Below are 16,259 nucleotides of genomic sequence, written 5' to 3'. Positions count from 1 at the left end.
TACAACAAATATTAAGCACAGCCCAACTCCTGGCCAAATTAAATAAAACCTCATGGGGAGGGCCTGGTTACCTCAGTTTCTGTTACCTGATTCATCATATTCGGCTTTCAAGGAAAAAAACCATGATCCACACTGAGGCAATGAAAACACACAATCTAGAGAGACAGTTCAGTCGACTCTTTGTGACCCCATGGACCGCAGCACGCCAGGCCTCCCTGTCCATCACCAACTCCCGGAGTTTATCCAAACTCATGTCCATTGAGTCAGTGATGCCATCTAACCATCTCATCCTCTGTCATCCCCTTCTCCTCCTGCCTTCAATCTTTCCCAACATCAGGGTCTTTTCCAATGAGTCAGCTCAGAGACAAGCAGTTACGAAAACCAGATATGACACAGAAGCTGATATTATCAGACAAGAAATTTAAAATCACTATGATCAAATATGCTAAAGGTTCTAACAGAAAAATAGATGATAATGAAAGCAGAGAGGTAGAAATGCTTCCAAAAAATCCTTAAAAAGGAAATGCTAAAAGTCAAAAACACTGCAACAAATGAAGTATGCCTTCAATGGGCTCATGGGTGGACTCTATATGGCCAGGGAAAGATTCAGTGAGCTTGAGGTCAATAGAAACTTCCACAAGTGGGGAAAAAAGGTGGGGGTGGGGACAGAGAAAAAAGTTTAATGGAACAGAATACACAAAAACTATGGTACATATCAAAAGGTATAAGTATAATTGCAGTACCAGGAAGAAAAAAAAAGAGAGAAAGAAGATAAAGGAATAGTGACAGAATTTTCCAAAGTTAATGATATACACAAAACACAGATCCAGAAAAATAAGAGACCAATTGGCATACATTAAAACAGAACAGTACCCCGAGACAACCATATTCACACTGCAGAAGATGAAAGACAAAGGAAAAATCTTGAGAGAAACAAGAAGAAAAACCTTAGCTATGGATAAGAATTACATGGGGCCTCTCATCAGAAATCACACAAACATGAGTGCAACTGAATACTAAAAATATTGAGAGGGAAAAAAACACCAACTTGGAAGTCTACATCTAGTGAAATGATCCTTCAGAAGTGAAGGAAAAATAAACTTTCTCAGACAATAAATACTGAGTGAGTTCATCACTAGCAGACTTGCCGGCAAGAAATGCTAAAAGTTCTTCAGGCAGAGGAAAATTTTATTGGTCAGAAACTTGGCTCTACCAAGTTAAAGAGCAAGCATCAGGGAAGAAATAAAGGGAAATAAAATCTTGTATTTTATTATTCTTAATTGACCTACAAGAAAAGAATAAGACTCTCTAGATTGTGTTTTCTCATTGCCTCTTAGCATGGCTCGTGATTTTTTGTTGAAAGCCAAATGCAATGCATCAGGTAATTGGAACTGAGGTACCCAGGGCTTCCACATGAGGTTTTTATTTAGTTTGGCCAGAAAAAAAAAAAAAAATTTTTTTTTAAAGATTAGCATATCAGTGCCTGACCCAGAGCTCAGGAATAGCCCCCTCCCCAGACAATCAACTAGTTCAAGGGTCAGCCAACTAGGGCCCCTGGGACAAACCTAGCCTACTGCCTATTTTCATATAGTCTGTGAGCTAAGAATGGTTTTTACCTTTTCAGATGGTAGAAAAAACTTATAAGAAGAATAATACTTTATGACACATGAAAACTGTATAAAATCAATATTCTGTGCCATAAACAAAGTTTTACCAACATCCATTTGTTTACTTATTGCCTTGGCTGCTTTTGTACCGTAAGGGCGGGGCTGAGAAGTTGGAGGGTTGATGTGGCCCACAGAGCCCGAAGTATTTACTCTTTGATCCTTCACATAAATTTTTTTCTGTTCCCTGAACAAGCCTGGTCACTTCATTTTTCAGAGGCTGAAAGCAAGGCCTGGGAGACAGAATTACACTCCAATGTCACTTTCCTGGTCAGTTAATAGAGCCAGTGTGAAAATGCAAGTCTTCAGATCCAAGGGCCCGCGAGGACTTACATTTCGTTAAGTACAGATTTTAAGATCATAGTGTCTAATACTACTGACTAATACTACCGACTCTGGGGACTGCAAAAGTAACATTTTAGTATTCTCTTATTTCACATGAAAGATAGTGTGACGGCTAGAGGAGAAACAGGAGTGACAGAGAAGCTTTGCCAGCTTCTATGCACAAGAAGGGGATGACTAACAGATGAAGAGGAGGACATGTTCCTAGGGGACCAAGAAGAAAAGCACTCCAATTGGCTTCTTTTTTTAGAGGATGTCAGTTTTACTCCTTGGGATTTTGTTTTTTTTTTTTTGCTTTCTTCTTTTTCAAATTTTTAGAACAGGTAAAAATCAGTATCTTTATACTCTAAAACTAGGCAGTTAAATATGGGGTCCAGGACTTCGCTGATAGCCCAGTGGTTAAGAGTCTGCCTGCCATTGCAGGGAACATGGGTTCAATCCCTGGTCTGGGAAGATTCCCTACGCCACAGAGCAGCTAAGCCCAGGCACCACAACTACAGAAGCTCTAGCCCCATAGAGCCCATGGTCCACAACAAGAGAAGCCACCACAAGGAGAAGCTTGTGTACCACAACTAGAGAAAGTCCAAGCATAGCAACGAAGACCTAGCACAGACAAAAAGAAATAAATGAAATAAATTTCTTCTTTTGAAAAATAAGGGATCCATCTCTTTCATGACTCTGCAGTGCATACACGTGGAGTGTACAGACATTTCCCCTTCTGGAGACAGCAAGACTTGACAAAAGAAAGATCTATTCATAAGGCTCATCAGGCAGGAGAAATATAGGTCAAAGAAATAAGAAGATAGATTCCTAAGGGTACGATTTTATTCATATTATGTAGATGGAAGACAGAAATAGTACAACTAGAATGTACCATATCCTACACTAGAGGTCTGTCTTATAGCAGAACACACACACACACACACACACCCCAGAACAACTAGAAAAGTTGGATAAAATTTTGAAAAGAGAGCTCCCAATGCAATGAGGTCATATGGAAAAGAGGGAGGTTTAGAAGGGAGCAGACATTTCTGCAACATTGCTGTAATGTATCTTGTCAAGTCCAACATCCATTCATGAAAATACTCTGAGCAAAATTTAAATGCAAGGAAATTTGCTTAATTTGATAAGGGATATTTTAAAAACACATATAGTGACTCTTCAAAGATTTTCCCACTGAGATTAGGAACGAGACAAGGATGCCCACTCCTATTCACCATTATATTAGAGGTCCCAGTCAATGCAACAGGCAAGAAAAAGAAATAAAAAGCACAAAGACTGCAATTTTGTTTGTTTAGTCACTCAGTCATATCCAACCCTCTTGCAACCTCATGAACTGTAGTCCACCAGGCTCCTCTGTCCATGGGATTTCCCAAGCAAGAATACTGGAGTGGGTTGCCATTTCCTTCTCCAAGGGATCTCCCCCACCCAGGGATTGAACCTGTGTCTCCTGCGCTGCAGGCAGATTCTTTACCACTGAGCCACCTGGGAAGCCAACAATGACTGCAAAACAAAAAGTAAAAACTTTTTGCATGTAATTTAATTATGTATATGGAAAAGTCATAATAATCTACTGATCAGACTTACTAGGATTTACAAGTAAAGTTAACAAAGTCACTGGATATAAGGTCAATATATAAAAATCAACTGTATTTCTATATACCCACAACAAATAATCAGAAAATGATGGTTTTAAGAGATACCATTTTAAAACAAACCAGAATTTGTTTTAAAAGCCCAAACTGATAAAACAGATAATTCAACTGAAAAATAGGCAATAAACTTGAAGAGGGACTACAAAAGATTAAATAAAATTGATTAAAAAACTACTAACAAGGCACATCATTAGTCACCAAGGCAAACTGAGACCACAATGAGACAACTACCCACCCACCATAATGGCTACAATTAAAAAGTCTGACAATTCCAAGTGTTGACAAGTATTTGGAGAAACCGAAACACTCATAAACTGATGATGGGAGCATAAACTGGTACAACCACTTAGGAAATCTCTTTGTAAGGCCCTCCTAAATTTGAATATATGTCCCAGAGATCCAGTCTTCGGAGTGTAACAAACAGAAACCTATTCATATGTGTGCCAAAAAACACATACAAAAAATTATAGCAGCATTATTCACAGTAACCCTAAACTGGAAATGTCCCAAATACACATCAATGGATGAATAAACTGTGAAATATAACTGAGTGGGTTGCCATATAGCAGTAAAAATAAACTATTGCTACATACCACACCATGGATGAATCTCTCAAACAGTATTGTGCCTAAGAAGAAACAAAAAGAGTATATACATATAATTCCATCTATATTTCACATATTTCAAATATGAGAAAGATATGCTGTTAGAAATCAGATTAGTGGTCATCACTGGGGAAAGAGGATATGCAGTACTGCTGGGAGGGTGCAAGAGATAGTTTTGGGGGCAATGGTAATATTCTCTCTCTTAACCTGGGAGAGACAATATAGATGTATTTATTCTTTGAAAATTCACTGAGAAATGAGTTGTATACTTTTCCAGGAAGAATGCAAATATTCTTGGAAAAGGATATAGCATCTCTGATTCTCAAGGCAGCACTCACATCATCTAAAGCAATGCAAAAAGTGATGAAATTGCAGAGAGATGGTTGTAGGGATGCTGGAGGAGCTATCACCACTATATCTGTCACCACTATATACATACTCAATTACTCTGTGTGTAGGCATAGACCAGTAGCAATAATCACAGAACTAGAGAAGGGATACAGAAGTGAAGCAAGATTAGAAACATACTACTTAAGGGATGCTTCACATTACCCAAAGACTTTATTTCAAATAAAGAAAGTCTTCCAACTCTTACAAAATATCTCAGAACTTCCAAAGAGTGGTTGAAATACTCTGCACTTGTTCTTAATAACTTTCTGAAAGTGAAAGTCGCTCAGTCCTGTCCTATTCTTTGCGACCCTGTGGACTATACAGTCCATGGAATTCTCTAGGCCAGAATACTGGAGTTGAGTATAGCCTTTCCCTTCTCCAGGGGATCTTCCCAACCCAGGGATCGAACCCAGGTCTCCCACACTGCAGGCAGATTCTTTGCCAACTGAGCCACAAGGGAAGCCCAAGAACACTGAAGTGGGTAGCCTATCCCTTCCCCAGTGGATCTTCCTGACCCAGGAATCGAACTGGGGTCTCCTGCATTGCAGGCGGATTCTTTACCAACTGAGCTTTCAGGGAAGCCCACTACTCCCCAACAAATATATCCAAAGTCTTCAGCCAGTTTAGAAGTTTGAGGTAGATACTTTGAGGTAGATAGTTTGAGGTAGATAGTTTGAGGTAGAAGTTTGAGGTATTTTTTTGCCCAGTATAATACTGTATGTGTGTGTATATATACACACACATATGTTAAGTTTACATCTGACAGAGAAAGACGGGCTTGTGAACCGTCCTCAGCAAAGTATGCCATGCCACAGGACACACCAATTGGACAAAGACAGACATGTGAGCCTACTCAGGACCAATCAGGATCCTTCTGTGAGGGGTGAGGTAAGAACACTGGAAGAAAGAAGGCCCTTCCCCATGAGGGATTAGTCTGAAACCCTATGAAGGGAAGGAGATTAATGACTATCTTCTTTTTGTCTAGTGGTGCAGAAGGAGGATATCAAGATGATGAGGTGTCGTAAGAAGTGCTAATGGTATCATTTAAGTCCCTGGATCCAGCCATGCCTGAATTCCCAGATTTACTAGTCAGATTAATTCCTTTTTGCTTCAGTTGGTTTGAATTTTGTTTCAGTGCAGTTGTTTTTTTGTCTATATACAAGATAACTCTGAATCACCATTATCACTATTACCTTTATTATATATATATATATGGCATTCAATTCCTTCAATAGACTGGCCCCAATTTTCACTTCTTGTCTTGTCAGTCACTATTTATCCAGGTATAACCAACAATGTGAATAATTTCAACCACAGGAAAACTTTCCTCAACCAAGAATTCTCAATAAGCAAAGTTCAACTTAAAAAAACCTACTTCCAAATACTGATAGTCAACTGGTCGTTCCTGTTAAGCATAATTCGAAAATATAAGAAACTGGGGATTAGAAATGGATTTTTTTAAGTGGAGGAGTATGGCAGATGGCAGGCTGGGTAAGTGGTTTTTGCAGAGCAGCTTTTGAAAGCTAAAGGAAGCCAGAGAAAGGAAAACCTAGAATTGACAGCATATGCTTTGGCATAAAGCTAAATACCCTATGTGTTAGGGTGAGACATCTGAGAACTTCCTAACTGGTCATGCCAAGCAAGTTAAATTAAGTTTATCCCAAGATGTATCCACTTCCCCCTTGAGCCACAGGATGATCTGGGAGTTAGTGGTCACTCTCTCAGTCTGAAAGTCAAAAAGGCATTGAACATTTGGACAGTGAGCCTGACACAGTGGGTAGAAATGCCCATTTGCATGGAAACTGTGCATTGACTGTAATAAAGCAAACCCACTTTCTCTTGTTTTACTGCAGGGGAGGGAACTCCTTGCTAACAGTGAGAAGTAACTAGAAATTCACTGTGACATATCCTCCATTACCAACACGAGGTGAGGAAAATCACTCAGTCTACCTTGGTTTCTCATTTCACCTGCAGTAAACATAAATATTTAGTCAACAATTTTCCTTACAACCTAAATTACCCTTCCCTGTTTCCCCTTAGTTCTAAGCTCATCTACCCAAACTGAAAGTACCTGACTCAATCGAGAGGTATTAAAAATCCTTTGCACACTCTGTCACCTCTATCCTTTTACTTAGACTGAAGTGCCTCAAGCATGCTTTGACCACCTCTGTCCCCTGCCCCATCTCTGCACGTCCCCAACCCCTTGGTCCTCCAACACCCAACTCATCCACTCAACCTCTTCAGTGAACTCTCCCTCCCACATTCCATGTATACATGCCTGTCTTACCACATCCTGTTAATCCATCTTTCTCCCCCTCAGCAAAATTCAAAACTTCCTAAACACAAGAGCCACATTTGATTAATCATCATCCACAAAAGGGTCTTCAGTAGTGGGACCGCTGACATGATGAACAAGCAGGACAAGGAGCAGAGAACAATACCAGAGACCTTAGACCAACAGGGACTTAGGATAGGGGCCTGAATATTCCCCCACCCCCCAACTAAGAACCGACTAAACCTTAGATTTCCAGGAATACTCTCCCTTTCAGGAATGCCCTCAAAGCAATCATAATTTCTCAGCCCTGTTCTGCACCTGGGGAGAACACAGATCAGTAGCATTAAGTGGTTTTGTCTAATGTCACCAGCAGTCAAGCCCCTAAACTACCTGCCATTCTGAAAGTTAAAGTGCCCTCCCCTTAAAAAAAAAAAAAAAACTCAAATATAATCAATAAATGTATTCTTTGTGAATGCATCCTTTCTATTTTGACCAGCTGCTGAATCAGTCTTTGTTTTAGGATGTACAGTCAGCAAAATAACATAATGGCAGCTTCCTGTTCGGTTTGGAATCTAAATACTGTAACACTTACATAGTGGCTTCAGGGAAAGATATATAGGATATTTAAGTTGTTGTCTTTCTTCTACAGAGGTCATAATATGCAGAAGGAGAAGAAAAAAAACACCACCTCAAACAAGTGTTCTGTTCGGATTGGGCAGTGTAGATCCCTATATTTTTCTAATTGGAATTAGTTGCTAATGACTAAAAATGGATGAAAAAATGAAAAATGAAAAAATGGTGGGCATTCTGAGCAGCACACCCTTTGCTTTAACACAGCCCCCACCTACCCTAAAGCTTCTCAACCCTGAGGTCTAGCGCCAGAAACCATTCATCATCACACATGGCTGGGCTTTTTAAAAAAAGGGAATTGTTTTCTGGCTCCCATCTCTCTTTCAGAAATGTGGCAGAGGGCCCCCAGTTTCAAGAAAACTGAGGATGTACATTTCTTTCCGGGAGTCAAAACTTTCTACATGTTTTACACACAAAGCACGATTCGGATAGGGAAAAAAATGCAACTTAAGCTAACATTGTGCAAGAAACCCCACTTGTTTCATTCATCTGCTTTACCTAACTGGCTCTGTGTTTGAGTTTGCAACCCGCTTACTAAGGCTTTTTTCCTCTCTTCATTCCTTCTTCAATCAGCTCTCAAGCGATGACTATAAACCAGGATCTGACAAACGGTGAAGCAACAAAAGGGAATAAAACAGAGTTCTTGCTCTCAGGGAGTGGACATTTTAGTGGATGGAGACAGACAACAAAGAAATGAAAAACATATAGTGCAATGTCACGGTGATAAAGCTGAAGAAAACTAGAACAGATAAGGCAATAAAGAGCACCGCATAGAACCAGGAGTTCTGTTTTAGCTTCGATGGTCTGGGAGGACATGATGATGAAGATTTTACAACATTAGCTATTACTCTGAAAGCAAACAATAATTGGCTTAACAATTAGTTTAATTATTATTATTAACACCTCTTACCTGAAAGCTTGCTGTTATCCCCTCTGTTCAACCTATGACATTTTTGCCTCGCTCCCGAAGCCTCTCTTCCAGGTCTGATTATACAATTGCTCTCTCTGAACTAGACGGTACTTAGTGTCTTCATCATCTACTTGCTACATAATCTGACATAAAATTCCATACATTATGCTCCTAAACCATCACTTAACATCCTTTATTGTTTATTTTCTATTCATTTCTATTTCTCTCCAAAAGAACTGAACTGATCTCAAGGGAAGGGTCTCTGTTTATCCCTGACCTAGTGATATATCCTCAAGACTCGGGATTTTGGGTCAGAAAAGATCTGGATTTAAATCTTGGTTTTAATAACTCAATAACTATCTGACCAAGGGCATGTGGCAGAACCACTTCTTCAACTTCAGCTTCTTCAGCTGTAAAATGGGAGTGATACCACCTATTCTTATTAAAAACTTGGCTCTCCAATAGCTTTACATGTTCAGTTGTTCAGTTTAGTCACTCAGTCGTGTCTGACTCTTCGCAACCCCATGGACCACAGCATGCCAGGCCTCCCTGTCCATCACCAACTCCCAGAGTTTACTCAAACTCATCTCCACTGAGTCAGTGATGCCATCCAACCATCTCATCCTCTGTCGTCCCCTTCTTTAATGTACTAATAGTTATAAGGTCAGTCCCCTGCCATATGACAGCTCCACAGCTTTGTAGGCTGGGCAACTTTGGGCTTAGGAATCCAATTTCTCTCAAGCATATCCTGTGTCTTGCCTTGCAGTGGGGCAAGATAAAACCAGTGGGAGAGACAAACATGGATGTACAATTGCAAACTAGGTTGGAGGACCTCACTATATTGTGGCTCTAAGGTGAATCTAGCCAGGCAGAATCAAGCAAGCGATAAGAGTAAGGATCATAACCACTTTACCGTGCATCCTCTGTGTAACTGCCCGTGCACCTGCACTCAAACCAGTCCATGCATCCACCCTTGAAAAGGCCTATGCACCCACACCAGGTCCAGTCTACACTGCACCACTATTAGTCCATCCTGCCTTCCATTTTCACCGCCCTGCCCCCCTACAGAGCTGTCACTCTGCAGGTCAACAATTCAGCAAATATATACCAAACCCCTACCATGCAAAGGCACTGTGAGATACCTAGAAAACAGAGGATCACAGCACAGGGCCTCATCCGGCATGGGTCATAGTCTGGCACAAGAGTATCAATGCAGCTGCAGCCCCCGTGTTTCATTTCTCTTCCTGCTGGTGACCAGTGACCTTTAGGCTCAAGGAAATCTTTGGCTGCCACAGGGAAGGCCATCCTCCACTCCACCATTTCCACTGACTGTTTGGGCCACATCCTCCAGGGTCAGAATCACGGAGCAGCTTTCTCCGAGGCAGGGGTAGAGAACCTCCCGGATCTAATGCCTGATGATCTGCAGTGAAACTGATTTAATAAGAATAGAAAAAGTGCACAATAAATGTAACAAGCTTGAATCATACCCAAACCATCTCCCTACCTCCAGTCTGTGGAAAAATTGTCTTCCACGAAACTGGATCCTGGTGCCAAAAAAAGTTGGGGACCGCTGCTCCAAACAACTCAGAAGTTCCTCCAACACTCGGCTGATAGAGCAGGCCCACAGGAACAGAAGAGTTGGAAACCATTGCCCTGAAATACCAATTTCCCACCAGACTCACGCTAGAGGAGGTCACAGAGAGGACATGGCTTCCAGCTGACCTGCGAGCTGAATGGGCACTCGGAGGCTTCTCACCCCTCCCTCGTGCCTGGAATGTACATTCTGCCCACCATCCCCCAGGGAGCCATTTGCAAGGACTGTAGCCTTGAGACAGTAAGTGGCTGAGACCGTCTGGACTGAAGATGTGACTGATCCCAGTTAGAGCCTCAAAACAGAAACACAGGCCTGAAAAAAAAAACATAATTTTGTAAGGTACTGGCGGGTGGGTGCAAGGAGCTACCCCTCTTGCAGTGTCTAAGACAAGCCTCTTATGTAAGTTCCCTTGCTTATTACATTTGCCGCCTACCAATCTGCTGCGTTTCCCTCTTTCTTCCATCTCCGTGTCCTCCGTGTCTGGGGGCTGGTTTCAGATTTCGCCCAGGGAACAACCAGGGTTGTGAATAACTCATTATCAAAATTATCAGAAAACAACAACTATGACGTAACAGGGCCCATCTTCTCCAGCTACTGGGCCTCCTCCGCCCAGGATCCTATTTTTCTCATCACAACCACACATATGCAAGGGGTATATTCTTTATTTTTATTTTACAGATGAGGACACAATGAACGGGGTGTGAAAAGCCTGTTGTGCTACTTGAAGTGCCATGTGTGAGCTGTGTGTGAGCTCAGGGCTGGCCTATATCGGGTACCTGGGGGCCGCTCAGGATGCTCTCCTGGATGTGTGCGTCCCCTTCCCCCACCCCTGTGCAAGAAAATAGCCTCCAGGGTAGGGCAGATAGTCGTGGACAAGGGAGTTCTATGTGCCAAAAGTGATTTTTTTTTCCTTCGATGGTTTTACCAAGGTATTTCAAAAGCTTCAACAGCTGTCTCCACCACAACTCACTTGAAAAGCCTCACTCACAGGAGCGACTGCTCTGTTCAGATTTCACTATTGACATTTTTCTATTTCCATCCTTAAAAATGGGTGTCCTCTGCACTTTGTGTTTCTAACATGGAACCGGAAGAAAAGGATACTTTTTTTTACCCACAAAGTAGCCAGGCAAGGAAGATCAACAAGTTCTGACCTGGAGTTTCAGCCAGCTGGAACCTCCCAGCTAACCAACGCACTCACTCACCACCCTTTTCTCTTGTTTCCTCGGTCATAAGAAGGAGATCTACGTGGTCTGGTCCGGAGACTGGTCAACATGAGCTAAGGAGCGGAGGTCTGCCTTTTGAAGGGTAAGGGGTAGAGTCTGGACCACTGCTTGCTTTAGCCACTGCCTTGGTACTTGGGATAATTAATAGTGAATTTCCTTCCCCTTATTGGAATGTGTATGTGGTAGAAAATGAATTGCCTTTTACAGGTCTCAGGGAGGCAGCCATGAAGCACTGGAGGAGTTTTGTGGTTTCTCAAGCAGGTACTCCAAGTTGTTACTTAATGTAACTCATTAGGTTTAATGTGCATTTTAATTGCCTACTTGTGAGCAGTTTTTGCTCTCCCTGCTCTTGGAAGAACTGGGTTTCATGACTTATTATTACTCTTATTACAGATTTAGTGGTTCCAAATGATGGGTGATGAGCTCTTTTATCTCGACTGCTTCGGAAAGTTGTTTCCCCAAGGAGAAAACTGATAAGAGATTCAACAATGTTTACTAGGCACCTACCAGCAGGTACATTCCTAGGCATGGGGCAGATGGATGCAAAGACAACTGCAACAGTGTTTCTGCCCCCAAGGAGCTTACCAGCTGATTCTCAGGGTGGTCCAGCAGAATCAGCATCATCTGCAGATCATCCCGTTAGAGATGTAAATTCTCAGGCCTCACCCCAGCCCAGCCAAGTCCAAAACTCAGGGGATGATCCTAGCCATCTGCATTTGAAAAAGACTGCTTCAAACAAAGATCACCCTCATCAAAAGTCAAACTGACAAATATGTGGTTAGCTTATTGAACTAAATCTGAAAGTGTCATTTGTCCTCCAAGGAAACAGGCGCACAAGCCAAAAGTCATGCAAGGAGTTGGATGAGGAGTTGAAACCAAAACTCAGGTCTCCTACCACCAGCCCTACCGCCACTCTGCATGGCCAATGCTCTGTTTCTTTTCTGATACTTCAAACCCTAAATCTCACAGGGAGTATTGCCAATCCAAAAAGCAAACCTTGGTTTTCAAAGACGACAGAAAAAAGAGAAACTACTCTTTTTTAAAATAAAGACAATAACAAAAATTAAAACCTGATCTATCAAAGCCATCTATCAAACTAGCAGTAATTTCCCAAACCTTCAACACACATCCAAGTTTCATTTACAATTTAAAAATGGGGGTGGGAGAATAGGAAGAACGGTAAAAATTCAAGGAATAATGTAATCAGAGTATGATCAGAATATAATCTACAGGAACATAACAGCATGCAGAAATGTCAACAGTGGTTCACCTTCTGTAGGAGAATTACAAATGATCTTTTTTGGGTGTGTATTTTCCTGAATTTTTCCCAATGGTTATTTCTTTTGTAATCAAGAAAAGAAGTAAAAGTGTTTTTTTTTTTTTAAATGTTACATCCATATCACTCAACATGAAGGTTTACTTTGTAATTCTATTTCTTTCCATACAGCAGGATAGTGTGTGTGTAGTAATTATTTATATCATGCCATATGTTACAATGAAGATGAAATTCTGTAAATATATTCCTTCCAGCTGGCTCTGAAAATGAAGAGGTTAAATGCTTCCCTAGGTTCAAAGCACTATGAATTAAGACAAGCTAACTGTACAGCTAAAGGAAAAACTAATCCCAGTACTGAGATCTCTGAGATCATCTCTTGAAAAACGTTGATGTGACACATAGCTCCTTACTCATATCTCCCTGATGTTTAACCCCTGGCACAAAACATGAGGTCTGGCAATTCCTGGCAAAGTCTTAGGAGTTCAGGGGATAAAATGCATGGGAGAATATCAGAGAAATAAGAAAGAGAATGATCCTACCGTCACATAAAATTCTGTCATTGTGGACAGTAAGACACTCAAAATTACTGGCAAATTTCATTGCCCAAAATATCCTTTAACTTTTTTTTTCTTTCTCAAGAAATGTTTGCTCAGTTAAAAAAAAAACTATGTTGGCTATCTCATTCCATAAATCATAAATTAACAAATAAATAAGGACTGTCATTTAAAGAGACATTTCTGCCACAAAAGCATTGTTGTAAAGTTTCACTTGATAAGACAAATTTGTTGCTGGAAGAAAAGCTAGCATGGTTTCACTGAAACTCTCAGCAATATAAATTCAGTGCATGTTAATTAAAAGTTTCTTAAAGGAGACAGGGAAGTGAAGTTAAGAACAAGTGTAATTATTACGGAAAAGGAAACACCAGTGGCTACCAAGTTCATCCAAACGCCTCACCACAGCTGACATTTCTGGAATTTACACTTTCAGGAAAGGACAAATTATTTAGGCTATATATACATATATGTAGTAATATGCCAACATTTACAGTACATAAGATCACCATATGTACACAACAGATCTTCTTAGTATCGGAGAACTCAGAACGGATATACCATCTTGGTTTTCGCTGTTCAGCATGTGAGCCTTTGCTTACAAGGACCCTCTGAAGAATCTCCAACTTCCCTCAGTCCTCTGCTTGCTTTCTCTCACAGGGGAGTCCCACCCATTGCAAAAACAACAAATTAATTAAGAAGCAAGACTATAATGACTGTACCGCTCAGAGAAAGTTTCCCACCAACCTCTTCAGTGCCAACGCCATGTAATTACTTACCTGCCTGTGAAAAGTGATCTAGAAAAGCCTTACCTATTAAGTCAAATCTGACCGTTTCCTTTCAGGCTAGCTTTTTTCTTTTCTTTTCTCTTTTTGGACAACACACACAAACTTGTAGCTCAGTCTCTAACACCATCCCGACACTTACAAGCCCAGTTCTTATTCTTCCATCTCTCACCCATCCTCTGCTAAGAAAAAGGTCCAATGTTAGGTTTTACCTAGGAGTGCTTATTTTTGCAGTTTCACTTTGGGACTGCTAAAAGGTATTGATCAGAAACTACCTGCAGATCCAGCTGCTGAGCATTGATAAATGCGGAGGGAACAATTTCAGGCCAAGAACAAGACCCAAAATATCTTCAAATTTGTAGCGTAGAAATGCCACTCCTCTCAACAAGAGACAAAGAAACAACGTCCCTATTCCATCAAATTAAATAATAGTAATAATAAAATTCAGCAGCTTCCATTCTGAAAAAATTAAATGTTCTGGGTCAGTTTTCTTTCCTGTCTCGCTGGGCCACTTCTTACGCAGCCTGACAGTGACTGTAAACACGGTCTCGTCACGCAACCCGAGTTGCCATCCTCACGGAGCAAATTAGCCACGCGTCCCCTCCTGCCGCAGTCCCCAAACCAGCAAACCTCACCACCCAACCCTCCTCCACGCCTCGCCGCCCGCTTTCTTTTCTTCCAACCCACAAATGGGCGAGCTTATCCAGAGAAAAAGTTAATGAGGTAACGCTGCCCCACCTGAGATCGCGGAATCAGAAGACTGGAAGTCCCTAAAAGCACGTACCCTCTGCAAGCTCGCCCCGGCCGGTGAGTGCCTCACACCCAGAAACCCAGGAACATGATTTCTGTGCAGACCTGCGCCCACCCCACACAACTCCACACGCCAGCCTGCCTAACCACTTATGTAAGCTCGTGCCTCTACAGTCCCAAACTGCACACACACACACACCAACACCTGTCACGTATCTGAAATGGACAAGCATCCACACCCAGGAGATGAAATGAAATCAACACACAGGAACCCGAGGGGTGGAGGGCATCGCGTTGGAAAACATCTTTTTCCCCGTTTGTGTCTTGCCCCTTTTTTGTCACAACTACAATTACCTTAGCAACCAAAGAATTTCCTTGACTCCCTCTCCGGCTTCAGAAATTTCTCCTAACGCCAAGCGTGCGCCAGGTTCATGGTAAAGCTAGAGAAGCCCAGGGATCGAGGGGTCGGCAGCCTCTTGGGGGCAGAGGGGACGTCTGGGTGCGTCTCCGCGCGGCTCTCCCACGTCTCGCCGGTCTTTCCGAGTTTACGCGGTGGCGAGCGCCGGGGCTCAGCGAGCAGAAAGCGAAGCCCGGGGCCGGCGCGGAGACGCGGCGGGTCGCATCGTGCCAAGGAGCGGGGCGCTCGGGTGTCTCCAGCGCGCTGGGGGCTGGCCACGCTCTCCGCGCTCCCGGGCGCTCCTGGATCGCCCGCCTCTCTCGCTCCAGGCGGGCAAGGTCCGCGGAGCTCGGTCCGCCCCCTCGGCGCCCGCCCGCCCGCCCGCCCGCTCCGGCAGCTCCGGGAACCCGGCGCCCGGGCGGAGCTCAAGCTGCCGAGCAGGGCCGAGCGCAGGAGCTGCCCTAAGTCGCGAAGGCGCTCAGCTCCGCCGCTCGGGAGCTGCTGCAGCGGCGCCCGCTGTCGGGTGTCGGGCGGAGCTGCAGCCCGCGCCGCGCGCACCTGGGCGCCGGCACCTGGGCCCCGACAGGCGCGGGGCGGGGCGGCGGCCGGGGCGGGGCCGAGGCACCTGGGCGCGTCCCCAGCGCGCCGCCGCCCGGCTCACCTGTTCCCAGCGCTGCGGAAGGTCCAGACGGAGATATACTCGAGGAAGGAGGGGGAAAAAAAAAAAACCTAGAAATTTCTGACACGAGCGCCGGCGAGAACACTGGCGAAGCGGCTCAGAGAGACGGAGACTCCTTCCGGCAATTCCGAGAGCTGGTCACCACTGGAAACTTTGGTGGCGCCAGGATTATTTTAGGGATTCCTAGTCCGGAGCGGTTTGCCCGGTAGCTTTTGAATCCGTCGTTGACGTGTAGCTGGCGCCCTCTAAATTAAAATGGGCCTCCGCGATCTTCAGGGATAGTGTTTTACTCACCTCGTCATTTTTATTGATTCACCATTTACACCACAGGCTGCATTTGGAGCGTTTTATGAGTCTTCTCGAATACGCCACGAAAGAACTTATAAGAAAAGTCTGCAAATAATCTTGGAGAAGAAGGGAACGCTGGAGACAGAAAATGAGAAAGGGTAACTGAGGGCCTTCTTTGATAGGGGAGCTTTGAAATTTGATGCTTAGTTAAGGATTCAGGAAGCTGCAGGTGGAAATAAAACAAG

At 43.1% G+C, this 16,259-nt stretch overlaps 1 protein-coding gene across 15 annotated transcripts in view; it reads right to left on the bottom strand.

Moving 5' to 3' along the window:
• The window catches only part of RGS6 (regulator of G protein signaling 6), a 589,904-nt gene extending 574,058 nt beyond the window's left edge, over positions 1-15,846 (bottom strand). For 4 of the 15 annotated variants that reach the window (XR_006270116.1, XM_043472458.1, XM_043472459.1 and 1 more), the window contains exon 1: positions 15,005-15,495. The gene's annotated coding sequence lies outside the window, so the exon portion shown is untranslated. Of the gene's footprint in view, positions 1-14,638; positions 14,827-15,004; positions 15,513-15,708 lie in introns of those variants that run through there. The other 11 variants (XM_043472448.1, XM_043472452.1, XM_043472449.1 and 8 more) reach the window with 11 other exon arrangements.
• Positions 15,847-16,259: the final 413 nt, after the last annotated feature.

Source organism: Cervus canadensis, chromosome 6 (assembly GCF_019320065.1).
Source record: "Cervus canadensis isolate Bull #8, Minnesota chromosome 6, ASM1932006v1, whole genome shotgun sequence".
Lineage (NCBI taxonomy): Eukaryota > Metazoa > Chordata > Mammalia > Artiodactyla > Cervidae > Cervus > Cervus canadensis.
The sequence above is the reverse complement of the archived record's forward strand: the minus strand, read 5'-3'. Positions and strand labels throughout refer to the sequence as shown.